At 44.4% G+C, this 8,713-nt stretch overlaps 1 long non-coding RNA gene across 1 annotated transcript; it reads left to right on the top strand.

The window, feature by feature from the left end:
* Positions 1–7,170: 7,170 nt before the first annotated feature.
* LOC128780453 (uncharacterized) lies at positions 7,171–8,504 on the top strand. Its single transcript, XR_011651003.1, has 2 exons — positions 7,171–7,214; positions 7,316–8,504. It is a non-coding gene; the product is annotated as an uncharacterized lncRNA (long non-coding RNA).
* Positions 8,505–8,713: the final 209 nt, after the last annotated feature.

Consider the following 8,713-nt stretch of genomic DNA (forward strand, 5'->3'; position numbering starts at 1 on the left):
AGAGAGAGGGCAAGGCGTCGAGGTGGGTGGGGCGGGCGGGGCCTTACCTGGAAGGGCTGGGCCAGGTCAGCAGGGACTTTGCTCAGGCCTGTGGCCTTCCTAAGGTGCACGCGGTGTGTTTCTCTGGTGGTGAAAACGGTGCGTTTTCCGGAAGTAAACGCCTCTCGTCCTTGACGAGGTGCTGACCCGCACAGACCAAACTGGACACATTTTGCAGTGACCTCTTACAGAGCCATGTGTTGTGCCATTTCCTGTCATTTCCTTTTAAGGACTATTTTTGTCTTCTCTGTTTTTATAAAGAATAAAATGCTGGATTTGAAATTGTATACGCCTTTTCGGATGAACTTGATTCTTGCTTGCTAAATGATCTCTGACTTTCACTTTTCTTTTGCTTTACCTTTTTCTGTACCTGGCTGGTGGTTCTTGGGGAACAGAAGCAGTGTCCCTTCTTCCCCTGGGGCAGCTGTGGGATGCTAGGCTCTGCTTTCCTACGTGCCCCTCTAGACTCGGAGCCATTTTGTTCGTGGGTTCCCACAGTCAACAGGAACGACTGGGAGGGCGTGTACCCAGGGGCGGGTGCTCAGAATACTAAGTGTTTGCGGCCATTTCTTTCCAATCCTTCTGTTGAGTTTTTCTGTGGTTTCAGTGGCACCGGTGTCTGACAGCCAGAAAAAGGGGATACCTTTCTTTGCCGCAGGAAGTTCAGGACCTGATCTTTGGCGGTGTCAATTCTTAAGGGAGGGGATCACTGATCCCCAGAAGAGTACATTTCTTACCCTCTGCCCTTCCACATTGAGGTTTCCTCCTTTTTCCTGTCTTTGTTGCAAATAGAAAAAGCACTACAAGTACGTGGGAGCTCACCTTTGATGTTTATTTTACTACTTTCCACCATTTGTGTGATGTACACAATTCTCTCTTATCTTCATTCAGGCAGTTTTAAAGGCATTTAACCTGGGGTTGGCGGCAAAATGACAGACCCATGGAAGGCTCTGTTATTTTTGTGTTTGGGGAAATGACACGTTTAAAGATCAAACTGACACTTATTGTATGTTCCAGTCGGGAGTGGCTTCTTTTTGGGGGGTGTGCTCTCCTAAAGAGGATCTGCTCAGCACTAGCCCTTAAGAGTTCATGCACCCTGGGACCTGGAGAGGGGAGTGGGCTTGGACAAGAGAGCAGCCAGGTAGAAGCATCAATTTGCCTAGGGATAATAGGCACTCAAAATGAATGTTATCCTACTGTGAACTCTAGAAGTGGGCAGGACACTAGGATGAAGGCCCATTTTATGGAGGAGATAATCCCCTCTGGTTGAGGTGTGGACCCAAGTTAGCTAGAGTCTAAGGAGGCCATTGAGAGACTGAAGGGCCGTTTTCTGTCTATCCCCAGTTCCATCTTGGAGACCACACAGGTGAGCCGTCCTGCAGGCACGAAGCCACTCACCTACCACAAAACCCTTGCCCCCATAGATCTGTTATAGAACAGATCAGGGGGAGGGGTTGTGAATGATACACTATTACCAGGACCCCGTTTTTTCCTCTGGGGGTCCCCCTACCACCTACTAGGTTCACCTTGCCTGCTGCCAGGGGGAAGATATCTCTCAATGCCAGAGATTGGAGAAAAGGAATTATTTATTTAAAAGTTATACAGACTTAGAGTAATGACTTAATGTCTTCATTAAAAATACTAAAGTCCTTTAGAATACCCACAGATGCACACAGTCCTTCCTTCTCTGTCTGCCCAGTCCCAGGTACTGTTTCTCAGGAAAAGAAGTAGAAGTCCATGACTCAGGCAGTCCCTCGGTTCTGGCACCATCAGCTATGTTGCTGCCCCGATCTCCAGTTAATCCAAAACCATGTGGCACCTTCTCATGGCCCACCAGCAAGAGTCCTTTCACCACTTTTCTTCTTAGTAAAGTCTCTCCTGCTTCCTAAGCCACATGGCAAAAGGGAGCACATGAAAGGCATATGGTCCCAACTTGGCATGGCTGCTGCGCCTGGGTTTAAGTTCCAGCACCAGTCTTCCTCTGCAGCCCCATTTCCGACTCCTCCTATAATCAGTTACACCTGCCAGCATTCCCGCACTCATCCAGCTCTACTGGGCTGCCATAGTAAGTCCGGGCAGGTGTGGTCCCCTGGCATGGAGCCAATCTTCTCCAAGCTCTCATGCAGGAGCCGTGACCAGGGGGAGTTTTCTCCCAGTTTTGTCTTGGGTGGAAGTCACTCCCATCTCCCTGGCTCAAGGCTTGGCCACAGCCATTTAACATATCCATGAAACCAGTTAAAGGTTATAGATATGTTAAATGACCATGCCAGAGGTTAGCTGCACAGCTGTTGCTATACAAAACAGCTCTGAATGGCCCTGCTCCATGTGTCCCATCCCCTAGCTCAGACTTGTGGGGGGTCAGGACATCATATATGTTTTTTTTCTAATATTTCCTGGACACCCTGAGTTCTAGACCCCATTAAAATCCCTATTTGCGCCCCCCCGGCTGCACCCTGTTACACCCATGCAATCGAAACACCCCCAGGTTTGGGACATCACTTCTCTCTGTGTTTACAGAAACCTTGATCCAGACTCACCCACTGAGTGGCTTCCTTAACCCCATGAAGCACCCTCCTATCTCTGTTACCCCTCTCTCCCTAGATTCCCCAGCCCAGCTGCTCCAGGGTCCTCAGGTTAGTCTGGGGGGTTCCAGCGAGCTTCGGCCTCTTGATAGGTATATTGTTCAGAAATGAGAGAAAACTGTGCTACAATATGTCCTGCTGACACTCACACATGACCGCATGGCCTTGGGGCTGCTGTTCATGGGCCCTTCCTCACATGGAAAAAGATACCAATCAGAATCTACTCAAAGTTTTCTTTCAGATAGTTTTTAGGCACTAGTCTTTTTTGGGGTTGAATATATAGTAGGTGCATTTCCCCATCGTTGGTGACTTCTCTGGGGCATCTGGTGTTAACTCCCAGCTAACCAGACTAGAGCAGCCCAGGATGCAGGCCTGCGGAGAGGGGCAATGGGGTTGTTATTCTTTCAGGCAGGCAACCTGGGTCTGGGGGATATGTCCCCCAGCCTCTCCCCTCCTGCAGACAAAAGGAATATTGTCACTGAGAAGGAAGTTATACACCTCCCATTTCACTTTTCCCTTTTCTTACCCAGAGACCTCTCCACTAAATAGCAGCAGCCTCTCCTTACTCCTTTCTCAGGTAGAGAAAGGATCTGCCAATCACTCCTGTGGGATAGGTCTTCACTTTGCCTCAGGGCTGAGACCTTGGTGGGCTGCTGTCTGTAGGTTTGAAGCCTATAAAGGTTTAGGGGGAAGGGAGTGGAATCAGCAGGGAGCACTAAGAGATAGGCTGTGTGCACTTTTGGAAAGGAAGGCCCATGTTAGAATGACTGGCAGGTGGGCCCTAGAAAGGATTAAAAGATCCCCAGGAACTAGAATGTAAGCTCCATGAGAACACTAGTTTTGTCTTTTTCCTTCACTACTGTACCCCCAGTCCTTGCCTCGAGAATGACTGCCACATTGTGCCACATACTGGGAATATACTACATTTATCATCAATTAAGATCAGAAATAAAACCACTCTTTATCTTTGTGGTTGATTCTGTTGTTATTATCTTTAATTGTTGTTTTACATCTGGGAAACCATTCACCTTGTGCAGATATAAGAAAAATGGAATGGATGGGAAATATGTCCATTCACTGCACCTCTGTCCACAACATCCTCAAAACTATGAACAGTTTAAGAACTCAGACACTGAAAAAAAATTCACATCACATTTTGTTAGTTCATAAGTTCCCCAGAAATGCTGGGAGGTTTCTGTCCCCTAATTCTTAGTCCTTTTTAATGGGGGATTTACTATTGATGGGTTATAAAAAATGCCTGTAGGTAGAGCCTGACTGAATTACTTGTAGGTACAAAAGACCCACTAAGTAATTTTGACCCTTGCCCCTCAATTTCCATGGGAATAAGTGACTAAACTATGGCAAAGGATGAGTTCACATTTCCATGATTTCCTGGCCTCCCCAAAGTAGTTTTAGGCAAAGGAAGTTAATGCATTTATCTTCAGATACCAAGAACTAATTTAATTAACCATGGGAACTATCTGCCATTTTAAGATTTTCTGTAATTTGATAATGCTTCACTGATCCAGTTCCTAAACACTGATGTGGGAAGGAAATAATTTAATTCTTAACATACTTAAGGCTACTTGGTAGACTGGAGGTTGAGTCCTAGTGGAAATATTGATGACTTGCCATTCATTAGAAGAGCACACAGACTGCTAGCACAAAGGGAACTGTGGAATCAACTTGCCCCCCTGGAAACAGCTTTGAGTCTCTTGCCATGGTAACCTTTGCCAGTAGAACCACACTCTTGCTGTCTGGGTCTGAAGGGAAGGTGAACTTAAAATTGCCTTCCTGTGAGGACCAGCGCCTCTGGAGAAGTCTACTATAATGATGTTAAGAACTGAGGAGACCCAGGTATAGAGAACACACTAATGTTGACAGCTCCAGGACAAAATGCATGGCTCTGAGTCTATGCAAAATTTCTGGTAGAGCAGAGAGGGTTGAAAGTCAGGTGGCAATGCTTATCCTCTTCAAAGATGAAGTGGGGCTCCCTCTCTATCCCTTTTTTTCAGTGAAAACATATGGGAAGAAATGGAGTATTTTGTACTCTGTTCTAACTCCCAACTCCATAATCTGGCTGGTTCCTTGTAGCTGCTGAACACTTATGAAGAATCCTGCAGAGATGGAGGGTGGGTGTGGTAGTAGACATATAAAAGTTAGGTTATTTTAACCTAACTTTTGGAAGAGAATCAGGCTTGATTGTTTGCGCGATGGCTGCATTTGTTCAAGTAGCCCGTGGTCAAGGCTTAATCAAAGAATCCCAGGATATGTCTGGGCATTGCTGACCAGGTGCAAATCCAAGCGCTATACCTGAAGTTTCTTTTGAGAATCCTAAAGTTTCTTTTCCAAGCTCTGTGGAAAGTTTGAAAAGAATTTTTGAGCACTCCTAAAAACATCGGTATTCTTCATTAAGTCCAATTGCCCATCATAACTTGTACATTCTCTTTTAATATAGTATTGTAACAGGGTGCAGCCAAGAGGGGGGCCTCAAATAGGGATTTGTAATGGGGTCCAGAACTCAAGGTGTCCAGGAAATATTAGAAAAATATATATAGGATGTCCTCAACCCCACAAGCCTGAGCTGGAGGAAGGGACACATGGAGCAGGGCCATTCAGAGCTGTTTTATATAGCAACAGCTGTGCAGCTAACCTCTGGCACGGTCATTTAACATATCTATAACTTTTAACTGGTTACATAGATATGTTAAATAGCTGTGGCTATGCTTTGAGCCAGGGAGATGGGAGTGACTTCCACCCAAGATGTAACAACTGGGAAGCAACTCCCCCTGGTCACAGTGCCTGTGTGAGAGCTTGGAGAAGATTGGCTCCATGCCAGGGGACCACACCTGCCCGGACTTACTATGGCAGCCCAGTAGAGCTGGATGAGTGTGGGAATGCTGGCAGGTGTAACTGATTGTAGGAGGAGTCAGAAATGGGGCTGCAGAGGAAGACTGGAGCTGGGACTTAAACCGAGGTGTGGCTTTGGCAGAGAAGAGAGAAGGTTATGCGGCTTTGGCAGAGTGGGGACCCCATGGGGGCAACACACCTGATGGTGCCAGGATCCTGAATCACAGACTTCTACTTCTTTTCCTGAGATACGGTACCCTGGTCTGGGCAGAGGGAGAAGGAAGGACTCTGTGCGTTTGCGGGTATTCTAAAGGACTTCAGTATTTTAATGAAGACATTAAGTCATTACTCTAAGTCTGTATAACTTTTAAATAAATATTTTCTTTCCTTTTAACTAGTCTCTGGCATTGAGAGACATCTTTCCTCTGGGGGCAGGCAAGGCGAACTTAGTCGGGGGAGACCCACAGAGAGAAAGGGGGGGTCCTTTGGTAATAGTATATCGTTCACCCTCCACCCCCGGGTCTGTTCTGTAACAGTGTCACCAGCACTAATCATCTATTTATTAACCATGACTAGAATTATTTTCTCATTTATAGGTATAGAGCTTAAATGAGAAGAAAGATGGAAGAGAAATAACCCAAATTCTCTGAGGGGGGATTAAAAATGATAAAATTATCTATTCCTTGCAAAATTTCCCTTATCTGATCCCATTAGTTCACTTTGAGAATGGCTAGATTGTAGTCTGGGCTGACAACAAAGCTGGCCTCATAGACTTTAAGTCAAGGCCATGTGCAAAAACAGCTGACATGTATAGGACTTTGAAAGTTAAGAACATAAAGTTGAAGTAACAGTAGTAATATGGATAGATGTCTCCACTGCTATAACTTGGGAAGAACTTGGTACAGAAGTTATACATGTGAAGGGATTAAGAAGTACAATTGGGCAGTTATAAAAATAGTCACAGGGATGTAAAATACAGCACAGGGAATATAATCAATAATATTGTAACAACTCTGTGGTGTCAGATGGATACTTAGATTTGGGGGGGTGATCATTTCATAAGTTATATAAATGTCTAATCACTATCTTGTACACCTGAAATTAATATAAAATTGTCAACTGTATTTGAAAATGTTTTAAATTATTTTTAAAACCTGCAGATGATTCAGTGAAACCTGTTAAACCTCAGATTCATAACCTCACTAGGCAATGGTAGTTCATTTCCTAAGGTCAACATGACACACCTTTTGATCAAGGAGAGCCAGGCTAATGCTACCTGTGAATTGTTGCCCTTTGAGAAGAACCACAGATCCCTATGCAGCAATCTACCATGCCTCAAACACATTTGTAGCTTCTTTGGACAAAGCATCAATTCCCTCAATATAAAAAACAAAACAAAACAAAACAAAAATAAACAAAAAAAACCCAGTTGATAATGAATAAAGAAGAGGATTTGCTTCTAAAACCCCCCCAAAACCCCCAAACAAAAAATTAAGTTATAGAAATTCCACTAAGCTTAAAAGGGAGAATTACAGCAAATCATCATCAGTGTTACACAAGGCAGGTTATTTGTATTTTTGCAAGCAAATATGCTGAATCAGTCTCCATGGCCAGCATGGTTTCTATACATTATATACAGTGGTTCAATTCTGCACAGCATTTTGTGATGCAATCTTAATAATTCTGTCAACCATTTCCAGGTGGTCAGACTATACCAACAGATTGGGATCCAGTCTATTTTAGGTAACAACACAGTTTCTATCTTGGGAAGCTGAGTTAATTAGAAAGTAGCTGACAACAACTATTTTTTTATCCTCATCCAAGAACTTTCTTTTTTTTTTCAGTGCTTTCAGAAAGAGGAAGGGAGAGGGAGAAAAACATCGATGTGGGAGAGAACATTGATTGGTTGCCTCCTGTATGTACCCGGACTAGGGATTGAACCTGCAACCCTTCAGTTACAGGACAATCAGCTAAATGACACCAGCCAGGGCAAACAGTAGCTGATAACTTCTTGAGTGTACCAGTCTAGTTTTGGAAAGACAAAAACATGTCTTTTTCCCAGCTAAAGTTGAACCCCAAAGTCCAAGGCTCATGTGATCATTTATGAAAAGAACAGAGGAGTCCTTAGAGCAGGCTGATTCTGACTTAGCACCAGAACCTGCCAAAGAACTAATTGGAAATAATGTAGAATTCAGACTTCAAGCCATGCCTAAAAAGTGACAGCCCTAATGTTTTTATACCTGTCAGTCAAAAGGAGTGGACTGAAATGTTCATGCGCGATCAATGAGGCCTTTGCTGTACTAGTCATTAGGGCAGTAGACCTGCTGAGTGAGCACGCTTACTGTGTGGCCATCACATTTAAAATGACTGAAAGGGTAGAGCAACAAATCTGCCTCAAATTTTGTGTTAAGCTTGAACATTCCCCCACAGAAACTATTCAGGTGATTCAGAAGGATTTCGGGGATGATGCAATGAATGCAGCACAAATAGAAGTGTGGCACAAAGGCTTCAAAGATGGTCAAGAATCTGTTGAAAGTGATCCACATTCCGCAAGGCCCGCAACAAACAGAACACCTGCAAATGCTGAAAGTGTGCCGGCAGCTATCAACAAAGAACGGAGACTGAAAGTGCAAGAACTAGAAGCTGATCAGGGGATTCCAAACACTACTGTGTGTGAGATTTTGATGCAGGCTCTTGGCATGAAATGTGTGGTGGCAAAGTTTGTTCTGCAGCTTCTGCTGCCAGAGGAGAAGGAACATTGTGTTGCAGTTGTTAATGACTTGATTCAAACCACTACCAATGAACCAGATTTCCTCAAGAAGGTAATAACCAGAGATGAATTGTGGGCCTACGGCTATGGTCTGGAAATGAAGGCCCAGTCACTCCAATGGAAATCACCTGTGTTCCATGCCGAAAGAAGGCGTGACAAAGTTGCAGCATATGTTGACTGTGTTTTGCTTTGGAAGGTGGTGTCTGTCATGAGTACTCACGCTCCTCCAGACCAAACATTATAATAAAAATAATTAATAAGGATCACTGCCTCAATGTTCTTTGTTGGTTGAGAGATGCAATGCAATGAAAACAGCTACAGCTATGGGCAACTGTTGATTGGCAGCTTCATCACTACCATGTGCCCACTCAAGCATCATATCTCATGCAGAGTTTTTGGCAAAACATCAAATCACCCAGGTGACTCACACCCCCTACATTCCAGATTTGGCACCCTGATATTTCTGGCTTTT

The sequence above is a fragment of the Desmodus rotundus genome, chromosome 3 (genome assembly GCF_022682495.2).
Source record: "Desmodus rotundus isolate HL8 chromosome 3, HLdesRot8A.1, whole genome shotgun sequence".
Taxonomy (NCBI): Eukaryota; Metazoa; Chordata; class Mammalia; order Chiroptera; family Phyllostomidae; genus Desmodus; species Desmodus rotundus.